The 13,720-nt window shown below is 40.6% G+C and overlaps 1 non-coding gene across 1 annotated transcript; it reads left to right on the top strand.

Moving 5' to 3' along the window:
* Positions 1-1,485: 1,485 nt before the first annotated feature.
* Positions 1,486-1,589, top strand: LOC132233901 (U6 spliceosomal RNA). The gene has a single exon (XR_009452755.1). It is a non-coding gene; the product is annotated as a U6 spliceosomal RNA (small nuclear RNA).
* The last annotated feature ends 12,131 nt before the right edge of the window (positions 1,590-13,720 follow it).

Raw genomic sequence — 13,720 nt, 5'->3', positions numbered from 1 at the left:
AGGAGGTTGCAGTCAAGCTGCTGGCTGCAGCCTTCTGAAGGTGTGGCTGGTGCGGGGTCCTGTTGTCAGTTCACTCATGTGGCTCTTGATGGAGGCCGCAGGTCCCTGTGGGCCTCTCTGTGGAGGGGCTGACCTGACCACGTGGCATCTGCCTTCTCTCCTAGGGCGTTACCTAAGAGGACGAGAAAGTGAGCAATGAAGATGCGAGCCACGCTGTCTCTGACAAGTTGATTTCAGAAGGAGTGTTCCATCACCCCTGTCATAGCCTGTTGGATACACAGACTGACTCTGGTATGATGTGGAGGGGACAAGACAGGGTGTGTTACCAGGAGGGCCGTCTCTGGGGCCATCATGGAGGGGAGGGGCTGCCTCCTGTAAATACCATTTGACACTCAGTGTTCTGCACTAACCTCCTCCCCCATTTGGGTTGTTAACTCCTTGAGGACAGGACCCAAATCATATGACCCTTCTATTTCCCACCCCCACCCCCCAAATGACTTAGAAGTTCTGGAAAACTCGTTCTTTCTTGGTTCCTTTCATATCTCTATAACCTTAATGTAGAGGGAAAGCAAAGTCTGATCCCATGTGTACTAGACCGAAACGGGACACAATGTGGGGCATGGAAGGGTAATCCAAAAGCTAATATGGGCTTAAAAACGTCAAGGAGTACTAGAATGGACAGTTTGACAAAATGGGATTTTTAAAAAAATACTCATTTGAGGACATGCTCAGAGAGAGGAAGATGGGAGAGAGAGAGAGAGAGAGAGAGAGAGAGAGAGAGAGAGAGAGAGAGAGAGAGAGAAGAAAATTGATATGAAAGAAGAACACCAACCAATTTGCCTTCCCTACACTCCCCAACTGGGGATCAAACCCACAACCTAGGTCTGGGCTCTGATGGAATCAACTGGCAACTTTTTGGTGCACAGGATGATGCTCAACCAAGTGAGCCACTCTGGCCAGGCTATGATTTTTTTTTTTTAGATGTCTATTCTCATAGCTTGAGGAAATCTCGATACCTGGACGATATTCAAGAGCCAATTCTAGACATCTGGAAAAATCATGACTGACTACTAATATCCACGTGTAGGGCCTCTGGGAAAATGCTGTCTTAGGAACTGAAAATGTTCCCTTGTAAAAGCAGCACAATTAGATCTTTGGTCACAACCAAACCTTCACTGAATACCACTGCTGACAATTTTTGAATTATTTTAAAAGACATGAAAGTGGGTCAGAGTCGTAGAATAATTTGTAAATGCACAACTGTGAAAATGTCCGTCAAATTCTTTTCATCTAGTGAAGTGCCTTGTTTTCTTCAGTGGCCCATGGCGTGTGTCTTCATTGCCCCTCGCCAACTCCTCTTTGTCTCATTATGGAGATTTATATCAAGTAAAAAAAAAAACAGACAAATAAAACAAACAGCTTTTCCTAAACTTTTGGAATGACATGAGAGTAAGAAGCAATCACACACATTTGCATTGAAAATGTGTGCTCGCTTCGGCAGCACATATACTAAAATTGGAACGATACAGAGAAGATTAGCATGGCCCCTGCGCAAGGATGAAAATGTGTTGCTTTTTAAAAAAATTTATAACCACAGCAAAGGTTAAATATTCTGTTTAAAAGAAGAAGAGAAGAATATTTACTTAAGCAACGTAAGTTATTTTGGGTACTAAGTTTACCGTAAATGAGAAAGGACTGACTATGCATGCCATACCTTAAATCAACCAAAACCAACAGGATGCTGGTGGAATGAGCACAACTGTTTTCAGTTTTAAGTACCTATTATTGAAGGAGCAAATCTGTTCGTTATTAAAATGGCCTCACATTTTTAAAGCACTTGTATCTTTTTCAAAGCACTTTAAAATTAATTGTCATTTCATCCACTCAACAATCCAGGAAATTGACACTTAGAGCTAATTTTTCTATCCTTTAGGGTTCCCATGACCCAGAAGCCTTTCAAACTACCTTTCCAGTTTAGGTCAATTATTGTGACTCAAAAGCTAATCATCTCTGTTGTTCCTGTCTGCTGAACTCAAAACCTTCTCCATTATATTCTGACTTGGGTTTTGCCTCTGAATAGTTCTTTTCCCTGTAATTCTTTCTTCTCAGACCTTTTTTAGAACTTGAAGGTAGGCTAACATTTTTGTGTTATTGGTAAGCAAAGAAATGATCCCCCAGGGAAATTAAATAAGTTACCTGGAGTTACAGCTACCAGAGTTCAAAACATTGCATCTATTATACAACTCCCCACTGTTAAAATAATGGTCCAATCTGAGTTTCTATCTACTCAATGATCCTCTATTAATCCTCTCAGAGCCACCAGGTTCTCTGTTAGATTATGGAAAAACTAAGATTAATTACCCTGTCAAAAAATACTATCTAATATTGATTGAGTGGTCATTCTGTATCAGATAGCACATTGCATGTATTATCTCACTTAACTCCTACAAAAACATTGTGAGATGAGTAATTTTATTATCCTATTTCTCAGTTGAAGAAATGGAGGCACAGAAGGACTAAGTTTCTTGCCCAAACTCATACCTAAATCAGTAACCAGGCAACCTCACTTAAGGGACATCTGGCCATATGCTTTAGGTTGATAAAGTGCTTTGTGCATTCCAGAAGACATTACACGCCTATTGTTTCAGTTGGTTTGACAACAGTCTTATAAGAATAGTATTATTATGCTCATTGGGTGGGTAAAGAAACTAAAGCGCAGAGGGTTTGAGTGAATCGTTTAAACTCATAGGGCTGATAAATTGCAGAACCTGGGTGAGCAGCAGGGCTTCTAACCCTCACTCTTTCCACAACACACTGTGGCATGTAATGAAATGATGGAAAATTGACCACCACCAAAACAAGCATGAACAAGAATTTCACCAACATGGAAATTTATGGCCATGTTGTCAATGGATTAGAACCAAAAGAATAAAGCATTACGATACATTAGCTATTCAAAATTAAGCACAGAGAATGACAAGGGGGGGAAAGGCAGGATTAAACAACAACAAATACATTTGCTAATTCAAATTCTGGCAACGAATGATGGGCGATAAATGAACTAGCAAAATATAGAACTCCCAGGATGTGACACATAAAAAAGCATAAAATGGAGATGCTAGCGAAAAACTCATGAACAGCTAAGCCAGTCTCCCAGCGTTAGATCCTTCTGTAAATGATTAAAATGTCCCAAGTGTGGAACTATCCACTAAAGTGTGTGGGGAAGTCAGGGAAAAGGAAGAGGAAAAAACAAATAGATTCTTCAAGGGTGGTGAACAGAAGATTTAGTTTTAGAAACAAGCACCCCAAAGGATCCTCCTGTTCTCTCCAAAGGAAGCGCCCTCACCCTCTGATTTTAAATGAATTCCAATCAGTAAGTACTTTTGGAAATGAGTTCTTCTTACTGCAACTTCCCCCAAGAGGTGAAGCCATGCTGTTGGCATGCTCAGGTTTCCACGGAGACCCCAGTGACATGAAAGTGCTGGAAGCACAAATTTCATTCTTCTTTAGCACTTCTCTCTGGATGAGAAATATTTTCAATTGATACTCATGAGGGAATTTTTCAGAGGAAACCATCCATAATATGTAACATGTTGTTCTATTACATTTGCTGCACTCTATCTACCCTTGCATTCATTCATTGGTTAATTCAACAAATATTTATTAAGTGCCTACTATGTGGCAGGAATTAATGAACATAACAGATAAACCCATGTTTTCATTAAGTGGGTGAAGGCAGATAAAATCTGTAGAGCATTTTTTTAAAATGTATTTTACCATTACCATCTTTATCACTGCTGTCTGTTTCCCTTTGGCGTCTCTTGAATATCACACTGTTCTCCATCCTACCCCACAATGAAATCTACAGGATCCTTCTTCCTCACTTTCATACTTGGCCCAATCTTGGAAATAGAGTAGGAAGTTTGTTGTATATGCCACTCAACTTAGATCCCCAGCACTAACATTGACCTGGTAATGAACCTAAGTCACACGTCTATTCTGCATTGGCAATAGACTTCATACCTTTTAAGGTGAATCTACCCTTGATTTGGTGATTTGCGCATTCCTTGTGTGCAATTCTGAATTCTGTATAGAATCAAGGACTTAGTATATTCTTTAATGATGTAAAATATATATAGTATTTAAAAATTATTTGCATAGTCTCAGGAACTAGATTTATATAGACCAGTGGTTCTCAACCTTGGCTGCACATTAGAATCACCTGCACATTCTAATCACCTCAATCTCCGGAATAAGGCCCAGAAATCAGGATTTTAAAAAGATTCCCAGGTGATTCTAATGTGCAGCCAAGGTTGAGAACCACTGATATAGACAATAGAGCAGTGATAGAAAATTCGACCATCTGGACATTGAAAAAATCATTACATGTACTACACTGAACACATGGAGTTGCCTACTTAGCAACATAGAAAATGTCCTTCTCCCCATTCAATGTTATGATCAAAGCCAAGTTCATACATAGTGATCCTCTCTTTCCTCATTATAATTGACTGGTTTAGGGATGGGCACTTGACTCAAGCTGAGCTAATTAGGTAATTAGTTTCCTACCTAATATTTGCTGAGTAAGTGAATTATTGGTCTGCTCCCAACTTTTGCCAGTGGGTTATTTAAGAAAAGACCCGAATTCATTGGTTAGAATCTACCTATGGTGATCTCTAAGAATCTATGAAAATTATTTCCATTTATTTCAGCACTGGAAAAAGTATCAAAATAATTTACTTACCCTAATTTGCCTCAACATCCTTCAATGTTTATTTGGTTGGCTTTAATACCCAGTGACCAGTCTATTATTAGGTCCATGGGGTCACTTTTCAGACCCCGGACAACTGCCTTGGAATTATTTTCCTCCCGAAATTTTACCTTAGACACACAATCTGCTTTCTACTGGCTTTAATGCTAATCTGAGTCATTCCATCTCTTGGGATTTTTACTCCAACCCTATCTTGGAATACACAACAGGATACTTTCTGGCTGCAACCGTACTTTCTACAGCTCTTAATTTCCTTCCTACCTTGGAAAGAATGCACAAAATATCCAGGAAGAAATAAACCCACTAAAGCAACATTTTGAACGATTAGTGCTTGTCAGGTTTTTTTCTTTATACAAGCATAGGAAGCTGGTTGGTTATTTAACCTATGAAATATCCAGAAGAAGGCTTCAACTCAAGACATCTGGAAGATAACAAGAGCGAAACTCTGTGTGTGTTTTTATCTTTTTGGTAAATGTATGCTAAACAATTACATTCAGCATAGATTCGCTATAGTGGTCATTTGACATTAATGTCCAATTCCCTCTCAAATGAGAAGTTGGTGAACACTCTTAAACATTAAGAATATATGCCTGTACCTAAATAGACACCTTTCAAAAGAGGACATTCAGAAAGCCAAGAGACATATGAAACCATGCTCAAAGTCACTAATCATCCGAGAGATGCAAATCAAAACAGCAATGAGGTACCATCTCACACCTGTCAGACTAGCTATCATCAACAAATCAACAAACGACAAGTGCTGGAGAGGATGTGGAGAAAAAGGAACACTTGTGCACTGCTGGTGGGAATGCAGACTGGTGCAGCCACTATGGAAGACAGTATGGAGTTTCCTTAAAAAACTGAAAATGGAACTCCCATTTGACCCTGTGATCCCACTTCTAGGAATATATCCCAAGAAACCAGAAACACCAATCAGAAAGGATATATCCACCCCTATGTTCATAGCAGCACAAGTCACCATAGCTAAGATCTGGAAACAGCCTAAGTGTCCATCAGTAGATGAATGGATTAGAAAACTGTGGTACATCTACACGATGGAATACTATGCTGCTGTAAAAAGGAAGGAACTCTTACCATTTGCAACGTCATGGCTGGAACTGGAGAGCATTATGCTAAGTGAAATAAGCCAGTCAATAAAGGAAAAATACCACATGATCTCACTCATTCATGGACAATAGAGACCATTATAAACTTTTGAACAATAATAGATACAGAGGCAGAGCTGCCTCAAACAGATTGTCAAACTGCAGCGGGAAGGCCGGGGAGGGTTGGGGGGCAGGAGGTAGGGGGGTAAGAGATCAAGTAAAGGACTTGTATGCATGCATATAAGCATAACCAATGGACATAAGACACTGGGTGATAGGGGAGGCTAGGGGACTGTCTAGGGCGGGGGGATAAAATGGATACATATGTAATACCCTTTGTAATACTTTAAGCAATAAAAAAAAAAAAGAATATATGCCTGTGATTTTTCTGGTCCAAGTTTTTTTTTCCCTCCAAGCGTTATTGATCTTTTCTGGGTCCTACAATATTCCCCTCTCCACCAAAGTGCAACAGCGTCTTGGTCCTCACTCAGGGCCTTTGTAATAACCTGGAAAAAGTTCTTTGGTTTGCTTATGCACTTTTAAAAATTATTCTCCTTTTTGTAAAAACAGTACAATTTGAGTTTCATTCTGAATGCTTTGGGCAAAAACCAGAAGGGGCTCCATTTCTAAAGAAGCATCATTAGACATTCCTTTGGAACAGAAGCTCGGGGCTGTATGGTTAGAATTTTTCTGGAGCTACTGTAGCATAGGCTATACAGGTACACAGGCCTTTTATCTTTTATGAGTTTTCTTCCTAATCATTGTGGAGAAATAGCTAAAGGGAAGCAAATTCCCATAAGCTAAGACGTTCTAGAACCTTTTGTATTTCACAAAATTCTTACAGCTATGGTTTATTATTCCTACCTCTTGAATGTTGGTGGCTAGAAACTACCTTTTCACTTCTGCTTTATGCTTTATTCCTGAGGGCATGTCTCACCAAATATTAATCCTTTCTACTGACTTCAAGTACACATCCAAATTAGAGAAGAACAACGGGTATAGGCCAGTTCACATGCAGTTGTTTCAATGAGCTAGTTGCACTTCTCAGGACTTCCAGAGAGAAACTCCTATTTTTGTGGTCCCATTTTGGGCTCTTGCTATACTTTCTTCCAGTGTTTGGGTTTTATGTGATAAAAAATATCAAACAGTTTAATACAGTGCTTCTCACAGGCATTCACCCATATACTTCCTCCCCCCAAAACATAGAAGTACACGTATCATTCACCAATTCAAAGAGCTCTCTTTACATGAGGATAATTATACTTTCTGATCAATTCTCTCCATAAATACTTTCCAAACTCGCTTGTCCTCTAAACTAAGAGGACAACAATATGTGCTACATAAAGAACCTGGGCCTTGTATTAGAGAGCCTTTCAACTTGTGGCTCTAGAACATACTGCCTGTATGGCCTCAGACAAGCAAAGTGAATCTCTGAGTTGCATTGATATTTAATAATATCTTATTCACTTGGGCTTTTGTGAGGATTAAGTCAGGCAGTACTGTATGTGATTGTACCTGTTACAGAGCCTAGCCTATTTTAGGAACTCAATACATATTAGGTTATTTTCCTTTTTACAAAAGAACAGGAGACTCTGCTGACTCAGCAGGTACAAGAAGCAAAAGTGCCAAATGAACCATTTTATTTGCTGAACCCACTTCCTGAAAAGATATTCAGAATTTAATTTCTGGAGCAAGGATCTTGGTATCCCCAATGTATGCTCTTCTTTATTCATTGTCACATGAGATCGATAGCACCCTCCACGTTGAACCATCAGGGGCAATTTGGCTCAGAGCTTTCAGCTAAGCCTGTTTCCCTGAAGCCATTTTCTGAAGGAAAGGTCTAGAAAATAAGTGATTTTTACTTTCAAAAGCCATAGGCATATCTGAGATTAAGCTGGCTCAGTAGGTCTAGGGTGAGGTCCCAGAATCTGTGTTCTTATTCTCCCAGGATCTCATTCAGTTAACCCTTTGGTCACACTTTAATAAACAGCAATCTACAATATCTGATGACCACGGACACGAGGGGCAATGTGACTGATGGCATCTTGGTCATGACTTCTGGTGAAGGATTGTTACCTGGGATGCTGCCCCGTGAGCCTTGGCCAAGAATGAGGAAAGTCTGCCTTTTAAGATTCAAAATATTCCCCACATGTCATCAGCTTCTTTCTATGTCTTCTGGTCTGGACTGAGTAAAGCGGATTTTCCTCCCTATTCTGTGTGGGCCTCATTCAATCAGTTGAAGTTCTGAGTAGAAGAGCAAGTCTGAGGAGGAGCGAACGCCTGCCTGACCGCCCACAGTGGGATAGTGGTCTTTTCTGGCCTTTGCACTCAGGCTGATACATTGGTTTTTCTTGCCACCTGTAGATATTGGGCCTTGTCAGCATTGATAATTGTGTGAGCCCATATCTTCGAATAAATCTCTCTTTCTCTCTTGATTCACATATGGATCGACATAGATATAAATGTTTATCTTCTTATCTGTCTATCTAATTGAAAAGCCGTAATGTAACCAAAACCATACACTGGCTTTGTGGGGCCTCCTACCCCAAATAATCTTTTACCAACAGACTGGACATTGGAGTGCAGGAAGGCAAATGTCTGCATTACAGTCATCCGTTAATAGGCTAATATTATTGTTAGTAGGAGCGGATCTCTTCGGCATCCATAATTTAGCCACTTACATTTTCAACATTGTGGTAGGAAAATTGACTTGACCTTCGTCTGAGGGCTGCTGAGTCAGACCTTTTAATGACCTCATTTACTATGTTCCCAATGCAGTTCCATGACCTCGCATAACTTCAGCATCTTGGGAGTAGAACGGTACCCTTTTAAATACAGAGGGTTTGAACTCAGAGAATAAAGAAGACAGCAGGAGCCCTTATCCTCACGGAGCATCTGAAAGGCAATTATATCTTTAATTTGCAAACACCTCGCCTTCATCAGCCTCACTCTTGGACCTGATCACAGGCACCTTTGTGTGTTAGGTACTCTGTGCACCTTTGAGAACTACTTGTCCTAATTCACTTTCTTACATTTATTAGAAAGTTTCTAATGGAATCGTTGTCCTAAAAGATGGTATAAAATTTGAAGGATCTTCGACTTACAAAGCCAGCAAAGGGAACAGAGATAACTTGTGCGGTCTTGAGTGTGGAGAAATAAATTTAGGTAGTGCATTTGGATTCATGAAAAAGAAGACAAAGTGAGAAAAGTAAAAATCAGACCATTTGTCTGTTTCCATGTGCCTCACTGTAAAATATTTTTAAAAATACATTAGTAGCATTTGAATGTATTTGAATGCTGATTGTACACATTACAGCTCTCAGCTCTGGGTCTCCCTAGTGTTCTAGTTTACTCTCATCAACTTTGAACCTCAGAGGTGATCAAGAATGAATATCTAAAGTCAATCTGATTAACAAAATATCAATTTCAAATTTTCCTTTGCTTACAGTATATAATTACTTTTAACATTTTCTTCTTTGTGTTTATAACAAGTATCATACTTAATATATCTTTTCTGCCATAATTCTTTCACTTATAATTTTGAGAAAAAAATTAAGAAAAACCTTTTTTTTCCTAAATACTATTAACTTTTGTTGTTCTTGTTAAAGGATAGTGAATGAAACTCTTTGATTACTTGTAAAGCAAGCGGTTTTAGGGTATGTGGGTAGACTGATGACTAGGTAAAGTTATTAATTAAATTTACACCAAGAAAGGAAAAAAAATATTCCAATGAATGGAATCACTGTTTGAAGCCTAACTTTGAGCAAGGTAACTTGATAAAGAGAAATAACAATATCAGTGATTGATAAGGTACAAACCCGGAATTATGCAGAGTCATTCATTAACTATTCCACTTAAGAAGTGATTTAAGCAAAAACATTATCCTGGGGTGAGGACAGAACAGGGAACTAACATTTATTGAGCATCTACTCTGTGTCAGGTATATGACCCTTGCTATTTCATTTGATCCTCAAAAGAAATCTTCAAGGTAGGTATTACAATGTCATTGTTTCAGATGTCAGGAAACAAACTCTAAAACCAGTGAATGGCCCTCCTCACTGAGCAGAATTAAGTAAGGGGAGAAGCAGAGTGTCAAACCAGATTTTTATTACTACAGAGTTTATTATCTTTATAGAATGTTACCACTTCAAAACAAATAGAGAAAATACAGGAGTAAAAAGTCCCCATGAACACTGTATGTAAACATTGACAACGCGTACTTCTGCTGAGTTTTATTGAAATCCTAGGTTTCTTGACTTACTTTCAAGCCTTCAAATTTAGCACTTTCGAAACTGCAGTGAAAACTTTAAAAGAATTACACAAAATGTGAGTGAAGTCTTTTTTTCTGGTATTTTCATTGTTGTTGTTTTAAATTTTATTTTTCAATTACAGTTCACATTCAATATCATTTTGTATAACTTTCGAATTGAATTTCAGTGGTGGTGGTCAGCATGAACTGCAAGCCAGACTGATTTTCAGGAGCGGTGAGATGGACTAAAGATTGATGGTTTAACAAACTGGAAGAGGTTTTCTGCAGCTAGATGAGAAGGCAAGGTTGCCTGAAGTAAAAATAGGGGTTGGGGGGGGTGTGGGTGGGGGTGGTAGGGGTGGTGGTGGGGGGGGGAAGGGGGAGGCAGAGATAAAAGTAACCTAGAGATCTAGAGGCCTAGATCCAGGCTAGATTAAAACAAGCCTGCATCAGCCCTGGGGTGGAGGTGGGAGGAGGGAAGAAGCCGGTGGTCAGGGCAGCAAGAACCACTACCATCCTGCCTGCTTTCCAGCACTGTTGACCATCTTCCTGAGGCTCATGCCTGTGTCCCGTGCCCTGCCCCAGATGGGGAAACTGGGGGTGCCAGGCTCAGATGCAGCAGTATGCTCAGCTCAGTGACGGAGCAGCAGCCATGGCTTCTCTGAGTGGGACACACATTTTCTGGACTATGACAGTCACCTGGAGATTTCCTGCAGGTGCCTATGAAATCCCGGGAGATGAGAGTCATGGGACACCCCAGAACTCAATCTCCCAATACCGCAATGCGTGTTTTCCAGGCAGAAGGAGGGTGATAGAAGGACTGAGACAGAAGAGGTTGTTTTCCTTCATTCACTCCACCTCCAAGAGCTGGGGAATGCAACCTGTCCCCAGAAGCACCAGACGTCCGCATTCCTCTCTCCGAAAGGGAGGGCGGCGTTGGCCACCCCTTGCCTTCTCTCAGGGATCCCGAGGCCTGGGAGAGTTTAGTGGGCCCTGCACATCCCCAAGTTTTTGGCAATTGTAGCATCATCAGCTGCTCCTGAAGAGGACTCCACAGGCTTCTCTGCCTCCATCTGCAACCTCGTTCCTCATGCATACGCCGAGGACGGTAGCCAGAGTTCCCAGCAGATAGAAATTCTGTGATAGCCTCTCCACAGGTTGGGTTCCAAAGAGCCAGAGGTTAGTGCTGTGTCGTCCAGGATATGGAGAGTGAAGACTTCTTTTTAGCTTAAAGCCAGGGCTGGCGGGCAGAATAAAAATGCAAATTTCAGACCCCCAGCCCAGTGCCGCCTGGTTTCATAAAAATCTAATCATTATTGATGTGCCTTAAGAGGATTAAGAAGTACAATAACTGCTTTTACCATTCCAGGCATCAAAGAGTTTAAATGGCAGTCCTGAGAACTGCTTTGAAAATTAACACTGCTGAAGTAAAAAAGAATGTTTCCAGATATTCCTTTGTTTTTACTATATGCTGAGCTAAGTAACCAAAAGTCTTAGGAAGACTCTAAAAGGGTCAGAAATAAAGATGATCCGAATTCAACAACGTCTTAAGTACTGGCCTCAAGTCACGTTTCTTCCAAAGGGCAGTCTAGTGACCAAAGAAACTGTCCTGCTTCCTATAGGCTTGGTCCGAGCAGGGCCACCACTACCCTACATAGGGACTTGTGTGAAGTAGGAGATGGGGCCTCCCCCGGCTGGGCCCAGGTGGCAGCTGGCAGGGGAGAAACAAAAGCTGGATTTCAGCCGCTCAGCACCTTGGCCTCAGAGCATGACTGCACAGCTGTGTGCACCAGCTCTGGTTAAAACCCTATTCCCAGGTGGATGAAACCTAGCTTGGGAGTCTCAAGAAATGTGTACAATTTGGTCTGTGACGAACTCTCCCTTAGACCCCATGGAGTCTTCATCAAGACGGCCTTGGACATAGCACTTAAGTACTCTGTGTCTCCAGAGCTCAGACACTGTTTCAAACTAACTTTCAAGAATGTTTTAAAGCTAAAATATTTATCCAAGTGCACCCAGGGGGAGAGGAAGGGCCATTGCAGAGGCCTGCAGTCTCCTGATCAATTATTCATTCACCTCTCAACAAAGCTTCCACAAGATGGGATCTGCATCCACTCGGGTAATTTACTTTGTTTTAAAGACAAATGAGACTCCTTTGAAGCAGGCTGTCACTCAGATGGTACATTTCAGCTGTGTCATCTTTGTCACCGTGCTTGCAAAACCCAGGGGGATGACCCCCCCCCCCGCCCCCCATCCCCCCGCCCCCCGCAAGCTGGAATTGCAAGTAGAACACGAGGCAGCTGAATGTGTAAAGTAAAAATAAATTTCAAAGATAAAGTTAATAAATGTGCAGCTAATTTTAAAAATATGTCTTTGGGAGATTTTTTTTGCCCATAAAATAATACATGTGGTATATGCATCGTAAAACACTCACATGCAAAATGTGTAGAACAAAAAATAAGAGTCCCTTCACTGTTCCCCAAATGCCACTCCTCTGACCAGAAGAAACAACTGTTAATAATTGATTATTTCTAATTTTTTTCTAAAAAATTATGCGCACACATGTACCGATACAAATGTGTATAGATACTGTTTTAAAGTAAACTTTTTAATTAAAATATAACACAAGTGTAGGCATATCATAATTTTGTATCTTAATAAATTGTCACAAACTGCACACTCCAATATAACAACCAAGAAACTACCAAATCAAGACACAACGCACTATCAGCACATAAGAGGTCCCCAAATTTCTCTTATCCATCTATGTATAGTTTTGATACATAAGATACACATTTTGCTGTCATTAACTTTTTCCAGTTAACAATAATGTTTATGCCCAAAACATATATACTAGTTTTACTGCTTTATAATATTTCTTTGTATTTGCTTAACAGAATTTATTTAACATTAGCCTGTCAATAGATATTATTTTATTCAAATAATATTGTATAAAATATTAAGCTCTAAGTTTAAACATCGATGTGAGAGAGAAACATCCATCAGTTACCTTCCATACACACCCAGACCAGGGATTCAACCAAGAATTGAACCTGCAGCCTTTTGGTGTTGGACCACCCTCCATGTAAGCAATGCAACTAGGGCGAATCCCAATTTCAAGGCCACAATTAACCTTAATCACCTCCTTAAAGACCTTATCTCCAAATGTAGTCACCTTGGGGGTTAGAGCTTCAACAATTGACTTTTGGGGAACACCATTCAGCCCATAACTCTGCCATAACAAATCATACACGTTTAGCAGATTACAGCAACACAAGGGTATTATCTTCTGAGGGTCAGAAATCTGGGTTGGTTTCTCTGCTCTCCATTTCACAAAGATGAAATCATGCTCTTGTCCTGCTGGGTGGGTTCTTACAAAGAGGCTCTAGGAAGTGTCTGCTTCTCAGCTCTTCAGTGGTTGGAGAGCCCAATTCCTCGCAGTGAAAGTTCCCTATTTCCCGTCTGGCTATCACTTGGAGGTCACCCTTAGCATCTAGAGGCCTCTCTCAGGTCTTCGTCTGGGGGCCCCTCCCTCTTAGAGCCAGCAACATCGCAGCGATTTCTTCTCACACTCTTCGACTGCTTGTTCTGTGT

This window comes from Myotis daubentonii, chromosome 4 (genome assembly GCF_963259705.1).
Source record: "Myotis daubentonii chromosome 4, mMyoDau2.1, whole genome shotgun sequence".
NCBI lineage: Eukaryota > Metazoa > Chordata > Mammalia > Chiroptera > Vespertilionidae > Myotis > Myotis daubentonii.
This window is presented reverse-complemented; position numbering and strand designations above follow the sequence as displayed.